Raw genomic sequence first — 16576 nt, 5'->3', positions numbered from 1 at the left:
AATTAATCATTAGGTGCGGGCCACCTGGCAGGGAAGCATGTCTCTTCAGCTGAGGCAGTTCTGCAGGGGTTGACACCTAACGGTTTTCTTCCAGCAGTGGGTGAACGACTCTTTCCTTCCTGAAGGGTGTATGCGTGGTGCTTCTCAGTAGCCGCTGTACTTCCTTTGAACATTCACAATTTATCATTTTTATATTGTTGTTACCTTTTTATTTATTTATATTCCCCTACCTACCAGATGGAAGCCACCTTGAAGATAGGATGGTGACTTTTTCAATCTTATCTGCCTGGTAATGTCAGTTGCTCAGTTCTATATTTGTGTTACGATGCTGCATGAATGCACGGCCTTTTCCTCTTTCCTAAAATCCTTACACTAAATCAAACATTTCTACGGATACAAAGTCAAATGTGCCAACAATTGGTCTATGTGACCCTTTCTTTTTTCTTCTTTTTTAAATTTTTTTTAAGTAAGGGCTTGAACTCTCAACCCTGAGACCAAGCCCTGAGCTCAGATCAAGAGTCAGATGCTTAACCAACTGAGCCACCCAGGTGCCCCTCTTTTTTCTTCTTTTGCTGGGTATCTTGTACTCCATTTTAGAGATACAACTGTGCTATAAAGTTCTTCTTCTATCCTTGCCCAACTGTGGCTATATCCAGAAATCCCTCCCTTGTTTTCTATTCTGCTACCACCACTGAATCTCTTGCAAGAAACTAGTCTTGCTGTGAGTCACATTATCCAAAATATTATACTTAGAAGAGTCATCCATATAGAATATGGTCAATAAATATATGTTGAGACAGTTTGTAAAGTTTTAAATATTTTACTTTTAATAGCTGTCTAAAATTTCTATTAGCTCATTTTATCATTGTGTGTGTGTGTGTGTGTGTGTGTGTGTAAATTATGGAAAAGATAAAATCTAAATTGACACAAGAGATCATCTGGCTTTTATCTTTAATTACGTCTCCATCTCAGCATGAAGCTTTGCCTCTACAGGATATTCAGAACTTCTGTTTATTGAATCCATATGATGGAATATCCAATGCATTGAAAACTTCATCAAACACTGATGAATATAGTAATCAGGTCACCAGGCGATCAGCCCTTCAGCAAGCAAAAGTACATACTGACCTCATTTGAACCCATAACTCTTCAGAACAATCCGCTTAACGTAGATGAACAATGAAACGAAAGGTAAACTTTTGCAATGTCGAGCTTATATTTATAAATATGAATCAGTTCTAGTTGAACCAGAATCAATTGAATGTTTGCCCAAAACTTAAAGGAGAAGAAAGTGGAAAGAAAACTACATGTAAACATGCCATATGGAGTTCTAGAATTCTGACAAAGTAGTAAACAGTGTTCCCATAAGATTACCCCTCTCTGTTCATACAAAGACATTATTTACTTTATACTGCTTTGTTAAAATTGTGCCCTTTTTCATTTGCATATTCTGCTGGGGGTTATCAGTCATAGCTTGTAAGATGGTAGATCCTTAGCAATGTGTTTGCACTCCCGGAGGAAGCCAGCTAATAGCTGACGGGATTATATGCTCAGTGAGCTGAAGGCTGACAATACTTCGTTATGCCAACAACAACATTTACAAAAATAAGGCTCAAGTAAGTTCACGTAACAATGTTCCCTTTAAGGAAATTGAGAATATGAAGCCTTTTTCTGTGTAGAATTAATAACCTAAGAATATTTAATACTATACTATGATAGAATATCTATATGCATGGGCTTCTAAGCTAATAAACATCCTAATAATATTCTTCAAAATTCAAAATGTACAGAGCTATGGAACTAAAGATGGGGAAGTAAATCTGATTGTCAAAATGAATAAGGATATAGAAGTGGTTACTGGTTCTCTATTTAGCTGCTTAGTGTCCTATGTAAATGGCCATTTCTGTTATTTTGAAAATTGACTTGTTATTGTTTTAATGTTACAAATTCAAAGAAGAGATTGCAGCAATACAGAAAAATAAAAGGTTAAAAAATTCCCACATTTCTCCACCTAGAACTAATCATGACAGATAGAAGGTGGACATTATTCCAAGCATCTCTAAATATATGGAGAGAAGGATAGACCCATGAATAAAGAAAGAACTTTTATAAAAATAAAATCACACCTTGCATGCTATTTTTAACAAAAGTATTAAAATGTATTTTTAAATTATATTTAACAGAATGAAAGAAACCAAACTGAAAATGAAGGAAATGGTGAAGCTCAGATTCTTTTTTTTTTTTTTTTAATTTCAGAAGATGGTAGCTATTAAGGTTTCCCCAAAAAGAATTAAAAAAGAAAATTTTAAAAACACAATTTTTTCTTTTTCTTTTTAAATACCAATTCTTACCAATTGTCTCCCTGCTTTGGAAGTAAAGTAAATTAGTACACTCTACACTTTTTCCACCTCTCTATTATTCTTAGTTTTGTTAATTATACTGTTAAGTTGCTATGTTATGTAAGTCCCATGGTTAGTTATTCTTAAATCTGTATTCAAATGCTCAACACTGGTATTTTAGCAAAGATTGTCTATTATCAGGTAATTTATGTATTTTTTTTTATCTTTGCTGTCTAGATTTGGTCATCAATTTTTTTTTAATCAATCAATTTTTGAAAGAAAGGATTTGAGGTGTTATATTTCTTCAGTTTTTTCATGCTTGAGAAAATTTATAACTTTAAATACAAGTCTGTGACTTAATGAAGAACAATGCTAGGTATAAATTTGTTATTATACTTTCTATTTCTTAGACTTTCATAAATATAGATACTGCTTTATTGTTCTCTGGCATGACATGATGGTAGAAAGATGCGTAGGCCACCCTAATCCTTCTGTATATAAGCTACTCAAATTTCCATCTATATACTTAAATAAATCATTGTTTTCTAAGCTATGACTCATCACAAACATATATTTATTTCTTTTTATATACCTCTGTGAGACCTATAAATTTATTTCAGAAAGTTTTTTAGCTATTGTATCATTGAATGGTTTTAAAAAACACTGATTACACTTATTTTGGATGGTCTTTGTCCTTCATTTCTGTCTTTTTTCTCTTGATATTTCATTTGTCTCTATTTCATACTTTCTCTGCATTTATTGCAATGATTTTTCTCCCCAGATAATTAAAATTGAGCTCTTCTATCCCCTTAGATGGTATTCAATTTATTGGTTTATAATAATGCCATTTTAATTCTTGATTTTTTTCCTTTAGTAATATTTATTTTAATGTTACTCTGTTATTGTTAATAATCTTATCTTTGAAGACTTTTTCCTCAAAATTTATGCCTTCACTAAATTCTCCTTTAATATGGGGCAGTCATGGAGGTTTTCTTATGGTGTTTAGATTAGAATTTCTTCCAGACTGAGTCCTTCATCTATCTTTTGCTTGATATGTTACCTATTTTTGCTGTAAAATGTTCATGTTTGCAACGACAATTCTTTATATCTTGCCCACCCAAACATTCCATTTACTTTTATTTCATTTTGATGACCTCTCCTTGGCTCTTTTACTCCCTTTCTAAGATCTTGAACATGGAATATGAAGAATAAATGTTGCCTTCTAAACACTTCACTCAAGCCTGAAGGCGCAGGATTGGGAGATTATCTGGAATTTTGTGGAGTCTTTGTGGAGGACTTGAACTTCTCTTGTTCTTTATTATTTTGCTGAGAGCTCTCAGTTAATGTTATGGGTTAAATTATGTCTTCCAAAAGATGTTGAAGTCCTAACCCTCAGTCCCTGTGAGTGTGACCTTATGTAGAAATCTATTTCAACAAGATCAAGTTAAGACAAAGTCATTAGGGTGGAGTCTAATCCAATGTGACTGTATGCTTGTAAACAGGGAAATTTGGACATAGTGACAGACACGCACATAGGAATAATGCCACGTGATGATGAAGGTCGAGATCAGGGCAAACACCTACAAGTCAAAGAATACCAATGATTGCCAAACAACTTGAGAAACTAGGAGAGAGTCATGGAAGAGAATCTTCCTCAAAGTCCTCAGGAGGAACCAAGCCTGCTGACACTTGGAGCTCAGATTTCGAGCCTCCAGAGCTGAGACAGTAAAGGTCTATAGTTTAGGCCACTGTTTGGGGTACGTTGTTATGACAGTTCTAGGAACCTGACAGATCTAGTTGGGAGTGTTTCTTTTTCTCATGGGGAGAAAGGACATTCAGTTTTGGCTTATTGTCCCAATTCAACCTAAAGTTCTGAATTTTAAGGATTTTTTTTTTTTAAACAGGAATGGGGATAAGAATAATGAAGTCCTTTTGTTGTTGTTCATTCTTTTTACGTGAAGATAGGAAATTTCACCTGGAACCTTCTCTTTATCTCTTACCTCATTCTTGAGAACATTATTCCTTCATTTATTCTCAAAAAGCTCATTAAGGGTAGACATAGAAATGTATTTAATGTAGATTCAATCTACACCCTTTATCCAGATTCATGGTTTGGCTTCGAATGCTCTTGAAAGAAAAGATGTCTATGTGGTCTTGAAGTGGCAAGTCTTATGCCAAGGGTCCTCTGAGTCCTGAGCCCTAATATCGATGGTCCTGTACAGATGTGTCTTCTCAATTGCTTTGGTTTCTAGGCTAGTATTAGATCTATGAACAATCCCTCATCTGGTTAGATAAAAGGGAACATTCTAATAAAAGAGTCAACATGTCACTTTATTTGTGCAAATAGTGGTAGTTCTAGAAGAATGGTAGGTACATTTGTTTGGATAATAATAACTGAATTTCTAATTTCTCTCATAGCTCCCCCTTTCTACTGAAGTAAGAGGACCAATGATGACATTTGTTTCTGTATAAAAGTTATTTTTCTGCAAGGAATCCAAGCTAGAAGGATCAAGCTAGCTCTAACTTCACTTCTATTCCGGGGGAAAGGAGAGAAATTGGTAAGACAGCAGAATATAATAAGACTGAGGTCCCAGTCTTCTCAAGTAGAGTGTCCACATTTAAATTTTTAATTCAACATCTTTTTTCTAACTGCCAACATACTTCAGGGTAGTTATTTTTCTTAGCACTTCCCAACAATCAAAGAAGAACTATTACTCAAGTTCAGGAGAACTGTATGGTAGCAAAAACAAATAAGCAAACAAACAAAGGTTTAATTATTGATGAGTAAAATCTCTGTACTGCTTCTTCATCGTAATTGGTACAAAACTGATTGATGCTATTTGAGTAAAGTAACACTCATCATTATAGAATACTTTGTTAGAATAATATTTCTATTCCATTATTAGGCAGTGACAGCTATCTGTGGCTTCCTTTTGCATATTAGTATGTGAAAGACAATGATACTTAAGAGCAAATACTGGTGCTGGCAGCACATCACTTGAATATGGTGGTGTGGGCAGTTTGGGTGTGTTCAAATGCATACAATAACAAAACCCAGCTGATAGTGGATTAGACAAATGAACTTAATTTTTTTCTTTAATTACAAAAAGTCTGGAGGTAGATTTCCTTTTATTGTTAATGGGCCAAAGGACAGAGTGGTGATGCCAGCCACAATGGTCCCTTTCATTAGGAAAGCAAAGGAGGCTGGAGAAACAAGTATTTGGCTAATTCTATAAAGAAAGGCATGGAGACAGGATTTGGGAATGCTTATTGAATCAACCATTCATCAGGAAATAATATGAAAATAACATACTTTACGTGCTCTTTGTTTTCCTATTAGCTTATTTTCCACATTTGTCAGCAAGCTTTAATGAGTAATGAATATTCATTTGCTAGATTAAACTCTTTGGATTTAAGGTACTCAAAGATCTGAAGTTTTCTATTTAGAATACAATAAAAACTGACTCAGTGGTCAACTCATTTTAGAGTCTTCTACCATTTCCATTTGGAAAGGACTTTTGTAAAATACTTGCTGACTCTGAATGTTGGAGTTTTTCTTGCATTAGTCAAAATAGACTAAGCAATCAAATGAAAAATATGATGGCCACAAATATTCAAACTTCTGTGCTGATCCATTTCACATACATATTTGCGAGATAAAACAAAACATTGCAAGTGACAACAGCAAAACCAGGATCGGTAAGCCAATCAAAGAGAGAGTCTAAGAAATGATTCAGGAGCTCCACACTGACTTTAAAACTGAATAGTGCTGCTGAGGATCTGCCTCCGGGGAGTCAAGTTATTGGGCTCTGAGTTAAACTAACAATGGGAAACCCTAGATGTAAGGGCTTAAAGTTAATATTTATGTGAGCTTTGAACTGTTGGTACCCCTTAGGGTAACTAGTTACGTAATATTAATGGGAAAATTCAGTTTTATCACTTTCCCGTAGAATGGGAATGTATTAAATTTGCTTATAAATATTTAACAGAAGTATTATAAAGTATCAGATTTACCTAGGGAAAAGTACATTGTGGGAGATACTCAAGGTGCTCAGAACGTCAAGACGTTTAAATAATAATAATAATGGAAGGAAGAAATTTTAACAATTTTAATAAAAACTATTAGCTTAATTTAAGAGGCAAGAGCAAGCCTTTTAAAAGCTCAAGTCCTAGTGAGCCCAGCAGGGGGTTGCCCTCAACATCAACCACAACATAATCAATGTTTTGTGGGGGTTGGGATAGGAAAATAGGCTATGTGCTGACTTTTTAGTCCTGAAGCTTAGGACTAAAGTGTTTGCTAAAGAGAACGGAGCGAGCGCTGGGTGTTATATGCAACTAATAAATTATTGAACACTACATCTGAAACGAATGATGTACTGTACGTTGGCTAATTAAATAAAAAATTTAAAAAATAAAGAGAATGAAGTAGATGTTACAAACACTGGGTGAATATGTACATATGTGGCTAGAAAAGCAAAAAACCTTGTATTTCTAGCTAAGAGGAGCAGGAAGTAAAGGAAAACACAGATGTGTGAAGGAAATAAAAAGCAAAATCTTTTCTAAAAGAAAGAAAGCCACAAGTTCTCAAAGATAGGCTGTATTATTGTGACCTAGATCTGCCCTCACCACTCAACCTTGCTCATTTTTCTTTTCAAAAAGGTACACGAAATCAGAGAAAACTTAGCAGTCTGATTTGGAAGCAGAAGACCTTACTTCCTGCCCTTAGCTTGGTCGCCCCCTCTCCCAGAGCCCTGCTTCCTGATCTACAGATTTCCTTGAAGCACTTTATCTAGTGCAAGCTGAGCAGGGCATAGCCAAGAGTTAAAAGTACTTAAGACTATCAGCTGAGCTTTACCCTTTTCTGTGAGTAAAACAGCCTACTACAATGACTTCAATAATTCATGGCCCATTGCCCATATCAAAATGACAGGTTTGCTAGTTGTTAATGCCATGGAATTGGTCTTAACCATTTGTGAGATTATTAAAGTACCTTCCAATTGTACAAAGGCCACATGCATTGACCAATAGCCAACTGGACAGAGAGAAAGAGTAGCAGAGTGCCAGCCCCTAAGGTTCCATATCTGGGCAGACCCCAGGCAAGACTGAGTCACATGAACTGTGCTGAGCATTGGCTCTCCTAAGTGTTGCTGCAAGCGCTCCACCCCACAGTCTTCGGGGGGTATCTCCTGGTTGTTACAGAACTCCAGCTTGCCTGCTTTCTCTGCTGGGAACCTGCTTCCTGTCTGCCCAAACTGGCTCTGGTTTCTCACGCCAGTAGCTACCCTGACAGATACTTCTTTCTGTAATAAAGGCTAGTGCTTACAGGGTGATCTGTGGAACTGTGGACGGTCTGCATCAGTGCTATTTTGGGTTACAGGCCTTTTTGAGTACCTTAAGCATCTTGCTATTTGACCTTGCCAATTACTGCTTTATTTTAAGGGATGTCTTAGCTTTAGATCCCCCCAAAGGGAGCCTGGGACAAAGGCTTGTCTGTAGGTAGTTCATTTGAGAAAGAGAGGGACAAGACAGAAAGTAGAAGAGAAGAAAAAAAGGCAGTGCAAGAATTTGTTACCTAATTACCCACCTCACATGGCTGGACCTTGCTCCAGTGTGACTTTAAGAGGAGACGTTTGAAATATGCCTCAGAGCTGTCCACCCAGGGGACAAAGAAGAAAGTATATATCCATCAGGTCCTGGCCCACTGGTCAAGGCCGAGGTCATCGGCATTAACTCCCTAAGCTTCCTCGTATGCCTGCCCACGTGCCCAGAACATCCCTGCAGCAGAGGATAAGCCCCATGGCAGAACCAGAGCTCCGGGATGAGTCCATGCAAGGTGCTGCCAGGATGCACTTTTGTGAAACTAAGCAAAGTTTCAGTGAACTGGTTTTGTAGTAGAGGCTGCAGGAGGAAGTGGGACAAATAGAATCTAAATACTACATGAGAGGTTCAGATAGACTGGACGAGGCACTGATACTCCTGGCCTCCGAGGTTGTCTCTGCTCAAGATGTACATGAGGCTGGATGAAGAGGGTTAACCAAATAGCAAATAACAAAGTCGGACATTTCCCTCCCACTTGGCTTCGTTAGGAGAGAGCCCTCACGAATGGGCCGCTTCGGCCATGAGTTATTCTCAGATGCAAGCATGTTCCGAAATGTCACCAACTCTTCAATAAAATGAATAAGGATAAAAGCATTACAGAATCTGTAATAAAATCTAAATATCAGGAAGCTTTACAGAGTAAAATATTCTGGTTTCTTTCACTTTTCATGCATTTGTTAAAGGAAGCCATGCTCTATGAAACACTTAAAAAAAAAAAAAAAAGCAAAGAACTGCTTTGAAATAAACCAGGATATTTAAGTGGGCGAACAGAGAATTCAGAAATCCAATTCCATGGAATGTTGGTATCTCGAAAGCAGGCAGTTAGGCTGCCTCAGTCCCCAGCAAGCCGTGTCATCCTGGCTTTCCTGCATCGATGGCTTTTCACCATTTCCTCTTCACCCTTCCATCCCAACTCAAATTCTATCTTTCCTTCAAGTCGGTACCCCAAGCCCTCTTTCCTACATTAAACTGTCCCTGAGTCTGTCAGGCTGTGTAAAGCTTTACCTTTCTTCAACTTCATTAAAAGCAAAATGGAGTTTACCAGTATTTCCAAACCGCTGCTTCCCACACTGAGCAGAGAGTACATTTAACCACAACCGTCCGTTCGCTTCATTCTCTTTCACTGCTGATGGAATTCACGGCCCGGTTCTTCTCTACTTCATGATTTGATATGTATTTACATGAAGTATGACACAAATTGGAAAACATTGGTCTACCTTTTGAAAATGGAGCATTCATTTATTTAGTCTTTCATTTAAAAAAGTGTATTAAAGCACTTACTCCAAAGTAGGTACTTGGGCTGGAAGCCATAGGCATAAAACTAATACGGGTCCTGTTTCACAGAGCTTATGGGGGGCAAAGGATGGGGGACACACCAGCATGCAATTTCATTTTCTTTAAATGAAAAATTGAAAGCGGCACAGTGTGCTAAGAATGAAGTAGGGAGTCGAGGTGGGAAAGAGCAGAGATGGACTTCAAACCCAGTGCTCAAGGAAGTGCGCTGGCGGAGGGAGACATGTAAGAGGAGTCCTAAATGATGGAAAGGAGCGAGCTCCAAGGAAGGGCGGGAGGAGAGTATTTTAGGAAGATGGCTAGGGCACGGTAGACGCCCCTCAGCGAAGTGAGCTCTAGAGAAGGACAGGGCCCAAGAGGAGGCTGGAGAGATGGGCAGGGCTGCCTGGTGCCGGACCTTGTGGCATAGTGAGCATTGTGGCTTTTTTTACGTGTGTAATGAAAATTCCTCGGAGGATCTTATGCAAAAGAATGGTATAATTGAATTTGCTTTAAAATGATTAGTTTACCACGTGGAGATTTGTTTGGAGATGGGGCTGGGCGGGCTAGTCTAAAAGAGGTTGTTCAGCCATAAGATCATTGGTAACCTCCACTAAGAAAGAAAAGAACAGATTCTAGATGTATTTTAGAGAAGAGATTGTCAGGAATTGAACAAGAGTAAGGAGAAATATGTTTTCTAATATGCATTACCTTGGGTATAATTAAATAAATTTTTTGGTATGCTTGTCTTCTCTCATCTACCCAATTACTAACGCTTCAGAATAGGATCAATTTTTCATATGTACTCTATACTTTCCTTACATTTCTGAGAACAAGATAGATGTTCAATAACTACTTGTTTTCTAGTTCATTTTTTTGTTAACTAAACCACAGAATATTTCGTGGAAATCATGTTGGATGGCAGAATAAAACAATGTGAATACTTTCAGATCTTTCCAATGTTGTTTTTATTACTCTGTTACTTGGTGGATAGATGTTAAAAAACAGCATGTTGACTTTTGTGGGTGTTTCATAAAAAGGGGAAATCTCTCTGCTTGATTTAGCATTGATACTGCCAAACTATTCAATGTGGTTTCCAACAGAACACAAACTTGGCACCTAAACTAGGGCACTGTGTGCCCTTGCAGCCGGAGCAGATGGAAGCATTCACAACCCATGTCGATTCTGGACAACTTTAGAAAACAGTCAAAATCTTTTCGAGGTAGTCACAAGCAGAGGGGACACACCAAGCCCTCTTGCCACAGAAACACATTCTCTAGGCAAGTTCTGAAGAGGAAACTGTCATTTGCACACTTCCCTTTCCCACACTTTCCCTCGTAGTGACGTCCCTTTTTTTCCCCCAATACCAAAATGTACTCTATGGAAAAGACCAATAAATGTATTCACACAAGGTTATGAAGTTCTTCAGGGGTTATATTTCACAGGAATATTTGGTGTCAAAAGTATTTCCATAAATTAATTTCTAGATATGGAGGAGCTAAAGGGACAGGGGTCTTCTTAAGGAAATCCTGCTGGAAGGGCAAATGGTGACTCTGCCTACTGCTCTGAGGAGGTCTGGGGAGTATCTGAAAACAAAACTCCAGAATGGATGTGGCTGAAGATGAATTGGGAGGATCTTGGTAGCCCACATATCCAGGAACTTCGCTTCAAATTCAGAGGCCCCTGTTTCTCTCTCTGGCATCCCTTAATCTGCGGTTTTTAAAGAATTCCAGAAATATTATGTTGCTTTAAACCACGGAGGGCCTCCACATCCTCTTGTTGGAACCAGAAGACCTAGTTGCAGAAGGGAGGTCTGTCTCTCTTATCTTTGCTAAGGTTTGTCATTTATGCTGTCTAACATTTGAAGAGAATAATCAAATAGTGTCAGCATACTTTTTGGGATTAAAGGCTCAGTTTGGAAAGCAGGGTTCTCACATATACTAATGGTCCCACAAGAGCATGAGTCTGTCTACTGGACTCAGTTTGGCCTGTATGATTCTCTTTTGAGCTGCATAGTGCTACTGTGTCCTGTGGTCCCCTGATTTTGACTTGGTTTTTATGTTATGTTCTTGACCTTTATGGAACAGAGTACATGACTCTAGCTTTACACCTTTGTCCACCTCTTACATACTGACGAACCTTCACATATGATCAGCGATCATCTCTCATGAACCTTTCCTATATTCCCTAATGCCTGAACTCTTTGTAGTCCTCTATACTACGTTTGTACACCTTTAACAACATGGAAGTCTTACCTCTAAAAGCTCTTTGTAAAGCTCTAGATCATATGACATTTCCCTCTATGATGAGGATGTTCAATCTCCATGTAGATCCATTCATACTAGTTTTAACCTCTGAGCCATATGAAGCAGATATCCCTTTCTCTTAGGAGAGTCTTTCAAAAATTTGGAGCAACCATATTTCAGCCAAATATTGGAGTCAGTCTTCATTTTATTTGTCTTCCCTAGGTTAATTAGGTCCAATTATTTCAACCATTTCTGCTAATAAAGGTTTTAAGACATTTTACTGTCCTCTGTGCTCCCCCCATCACTATAGCTTTTCAAACATTTCTTCCAATAAGTCATATACAGAACAGAATAGCATAGCTCAAAGTTCATTCTAAGGTACACAGAAATGACATCCCTCCCTCCTCCTTCAAACTAGGTCCTATTCAGATGAAGGTATCTTTTCTTATTGCTCTGATCACCTCTTAGATGTCAATATTTATTTGCCATAATTCCAATGAAAAACTCTAAGTAGTCTTCAATGTGTGCCTGCCATGCTCTTAAGTTATTATTTGTGTCATGAATGTGTAACTTAATTTTATTTATTCGTATTTGATAAACATTCCTCCTTTATATTCACTTGTTTCTTTAAAAAAAAATTTTTTTTTGAGAATCTGCTAAATGCCAGTCACTGTGCTAGTTAGTGGGAAGACAATGCTGGATTACATATCATGGCCCCCACCTTGTTCACAGTTTATAACCTAAGGGCAACTAAAAGAAGTAACAATCTAATCAATTACAAATTACGATACTAAGTTCTCTAAAGGGTTACTAAGGGTGTTATCGGAGTATAAATGAGGTAGTTTAGGGAAGTTTTTCTGAAATAAGTGGCACCTGAATTAAGGAGCTGAAGCGGGTACGAGGCAGGAAAGGAGGAATAGTTCAAGCAGAGGAACGTCTTATCTAAAGAGCCAGACATGAGGCTGAGCATGGTGTTTTCTAGGACTGATAGATAAGAAAAGGTAGAGTTTATGCGTGATCTAAGAGGTAGATATTAATGTGAGATGACTCTAGGACTATAAGTAGATACCAAATTCTGAAAAACTTAGCACTATAACCTGAAAGAAATCAGTAGCCATTGAAGGGTTTGATGAAAAGGAGTGACACAATCATTCTCATGTTTTAGAAAAATTACTCTTGCTATGTGTAATATACACTCAAATCAGGGAAATAAGATAGGAAATTATGGCAGCTCTCTAGGCACAATATTGTGGTGGCTTAAAGTAAGAAATTGGTAGAGGGTTTGTTTGAAAGACCTAAGAGATGTAAGGACATATGTTATGAGGACACATTTGTTATATTACATGACATTTGGCTGATAGAATCGATAGACTTAGGCACTCATGTATGGCTGGATTAACCACGGTCAAGGAAAGTGAAGAATAATAACTAACTTTCTGTTTTGGAAAAGTGTATTTGTTGTATCACTCACTAAAAGAAGAATCAGGTTTTGAATGCAATAAGAATAAGGGATTAGTTTTAGACAAGTTGGACTTGTATTCCTATGGGTCATTCAAATGTGGATGGTCAATAAGAAGATACATACATGGGTTTGGAAATTAGTTAGCTGACCTGGGATTTTAAAAAAATACACACACACACACACACACACACATATATATCTGTGAGTCATTAGTACATATGCACTAATTGAAATAAAAGACTGGATGAGTCATGAAGGAGAATGGTAGAATGAGAAGAAAAGCAAGCTCTGGATAGCATGCAAATGAGGGGGAAAATGCGAACCCCAAAAGGAGGAAGAAAAGTATGGGCATAAAGATGGTATTTGGACAAAAGAGGAAACAGCAGATTGTGTTACCACAGAAACCAAAGAGAGAGAAAGTCTCTCAGAGGAAGCAAGCAGTCAGGATTGTCAAATGTTGCTGAGCACGTGTGTCCATTAGATTGAAAACTAAGGAATCTGTTAGACCCCACGCTGAGCATAGTCTCAGTGGAGCGGTGAGGAAGGAAGCATTGAACTGGAGAGTTAAGGGGATGTGAAGTAGAATAATAATACAATAATGTAAAAGTAATTTCAGACAATGGCTACACAAGGAAGGTGAGATATAGGATAGTAGCAAAAACAGGATTTTTTAAGGTAGAAAAGAGGAGAGCAAATTTAAATGATAATGGGAAATAGCTGCTTTGTAGATAAAGGAGATGGGAGGATGCAGAGTAAAACAAGGTTCCTGTAAAAGCAGGGATTTTCTCTCTGATGCTTCTGAAACCGGTAATGTCGATTTTGCTCATGTCATTCTAGTGATCACATTGTTACCATTTCCATTTTTTTGGACACTTTTTCTTTTTTTTTTAACTTTTATTCTTTTTTCTTTTTTTTTTTTCTTTTTTTGGAGTAGGCTCCACACCCAGTGTGGAGCCCAATGCGGGGCTTGAACTCACAACCCTGAGAACAAGACTGGAGCTGAGATCGAGTCGGACGCCACCCAGACACCCGTTTTATTTTATTTTTAAGTTTAAAAAAGTTTTATTCTGGAACAAAGTGATAGTTATATAGGATGAATAAGTCTAGAGATCTAATGTACAGCATGGTGACCACAGTGACTACTGTGTTGAATACTGGAAATTTGTCAAGAGAGTGGATTTCCAGCGCTCTCACCACACACACAAGGTACCAGGTGAGGAGGGGGATATGTTAATCAGCTTGACTGTAGCAATTATTTCACTATGTATCTGTACATCAAATCATCATATTCTACACTTTAAAATATACACAATTTTTAAAAATAAAAGATGAAAAGTTAACAAAATATTCCTTATAGGACCAAAATATTCCTCATGGACAGATTTATTGTTAAAATAATGTCTTATGCATAGGAAACTGTTGTCCTCCATTCATTTATTCACTCACCAATAATCACAAATGCTGACTAAACATTATAGACAATGGGCTAAGTGCTAGAAACAGAACAAGACATAATCCTAGACTTCAAAGAGACAATAGTATATAGTATATAGAAAATAATCATTCTCTTTAGCACTCATTTGGCCTTCCAATGCCTTACTGAATAAAGTTAATTCACTCTAAAAATTGTAGCTCTTCAATATTTGAAGGTATCTATTATGCTTCTATTTGATTCTTCTGACAACCATGCAAAATTTTAAGATGTTCAGTGTGCAAAACAAATCTTTCATTAGCTAGGTAAGTCTTTTGTGTAGTGAGCTCTTAAAATGTGACAAGAGTGGAAAATACTTTTAATTATAATCTCATATGAACAGAATAGACCCAAATGATCCTGGATCATATTAAAATGCATAAGCTTTTACTGGGCAACTGAATCATGATGTTGGCAAATAATGAGATTTTAGTCACTTATCCTTGGATTTTATATACAACTCTTAAGCCAATTATCTTTAATCCTGATCATATGCAGTTGGTACTTGCCATAAAATTATATGACTTCTTGCTTATTTATTTTACATTTCATTTCAGTTTATATCATCATTCCAAACCGTGTTAATCTCTAGACTTCCGTTCTATTTTTTTTTAAGATTTTCTTTATTTATTTGAGAGAGAGAGAGCGTCCATATGCACACGTGAGTGGGGGAGAGGCAAAGAGAGAGGGAGAGAATCTCAAGCAAACTCCACACTGAACATGGAGCCAGATATGGGGCTTGAGCTCACAACCCTATGATCGTGACCTGAGACAAAATCAAAAGTTGAACGCTTACCTGACTGAGCCACCCAGGCACCCCTCATTCTATTATTGAAGGCATTGCCAATCACTCTACTCTTTTAAAAAGTTAAATTATTCTGATATTAATTAAAATTATCTATTAAGACATCAAACAGCACAGGACTAAACATAAATTTGAGAACTATCTAGACTGATGTCAATAGATGATTTGATGTTGTTTGATTCAGGTTTTTTTGGGGGGGGGTAACTATCCAGAAAGTAGTCTAACAGAGCTCATCTAAATCGCATTTTTCACCACTTATACTAAATATTATCACGAGAGGCTTTCGAGGTTCCTGACAAAAATTCCAGAAAGCCTGAGATTTAGAAGGGCTACACTAGCCTCAGGGAAAGAATCTACCATTTTGAGTCAAAGGTTAACTTAATGGTAAAGAAGGTCAGTGGGTCATAGCACTGCCATTATCTTACACGAAGAAACCAAAACCAAATGAAAAGAAACAAAAACCCAAAAACCCAAAGACATCACAAAACAAAATATAAACAATTTTCTTCAGACACATCCAAGGCTTGTTCTACGCAAATAGTGATTTTCCTGTCTGCTTTGAGATTTTAAATGTCAGCCAACAATCTTCTTGGCTTCTTTTTCTGGCACAAACTCCCTCCGGCCATTTCTGAAACCTCATGGAGACTGTTTGCTTCCTCATACTACATTTAATTAAGAGTTGGATGTAGCCAAATATTAACAAAGTCCCCCTATGATATTCTGATTACATTTTAGAAGTTCTTTTTTTTTTTTTAATTTTATTTATTTATTCGACAGAGATAGAGACAGCCAGCGAGAGAAGGAACACAAGCAGGGGGAGTGGGAGAGGAAGAAGCAGGCACATAGCAGAGGAGCCCGATGTGGGGCTCGATCCCATAACGCCGGGATCACGCCCTGAGCTGAAGGCAGATGCTTAACCGCTGTGCCACCCAGGCGCCCCTACATTTTAGAAGTTCTAAGCCATAATCCACCTTTACATTTTAGTCTTATTTTACTGTACTAGGTAAATATTGCTCATCTTGGTATTTCAGTTAATTTTAAATAATATGGTAAAATTCTTTTAAAATTACATTTTTGTTTTTATTAAGGAAGCAAACATATATGTAATATTGTAGAAATTGTGGAAAATAGAGAAAATATAAAGATAAAAATAATGTAATTGTCAACATTTTGGTAAAATATCTAACATTTCAAATACTATTTATAAAATATGGATCACGTATTACAAACTTACTTTTTCCACTAGGACATTTCTTCTGATTTTTTTTTCACAATTGCTTAAATTTTCTCCCACAGAATGATACTGAGGATATAGAATTTAATCATATATAGATATAATACATTTAATCCACATCCTTATTTATCAATCTTTATTTTTCACCG

This window comes from Ursus americanus, chromosome 15 (genome assembly GCF_024610735.1).
Source record: "Ursus americanus isolate L20-20 chromosome 15, mUrsAme1.1.p, whole genome shotgun sequence".
Taxonomy (NCBI): Eukaryota; Metazoa; Chordata; class Mammalia; order Carnivora; family Ursidae; genus Ursus; species Ursus americanus.
This window is presented reverse-complemented; position numbering follows the sequence as displayed.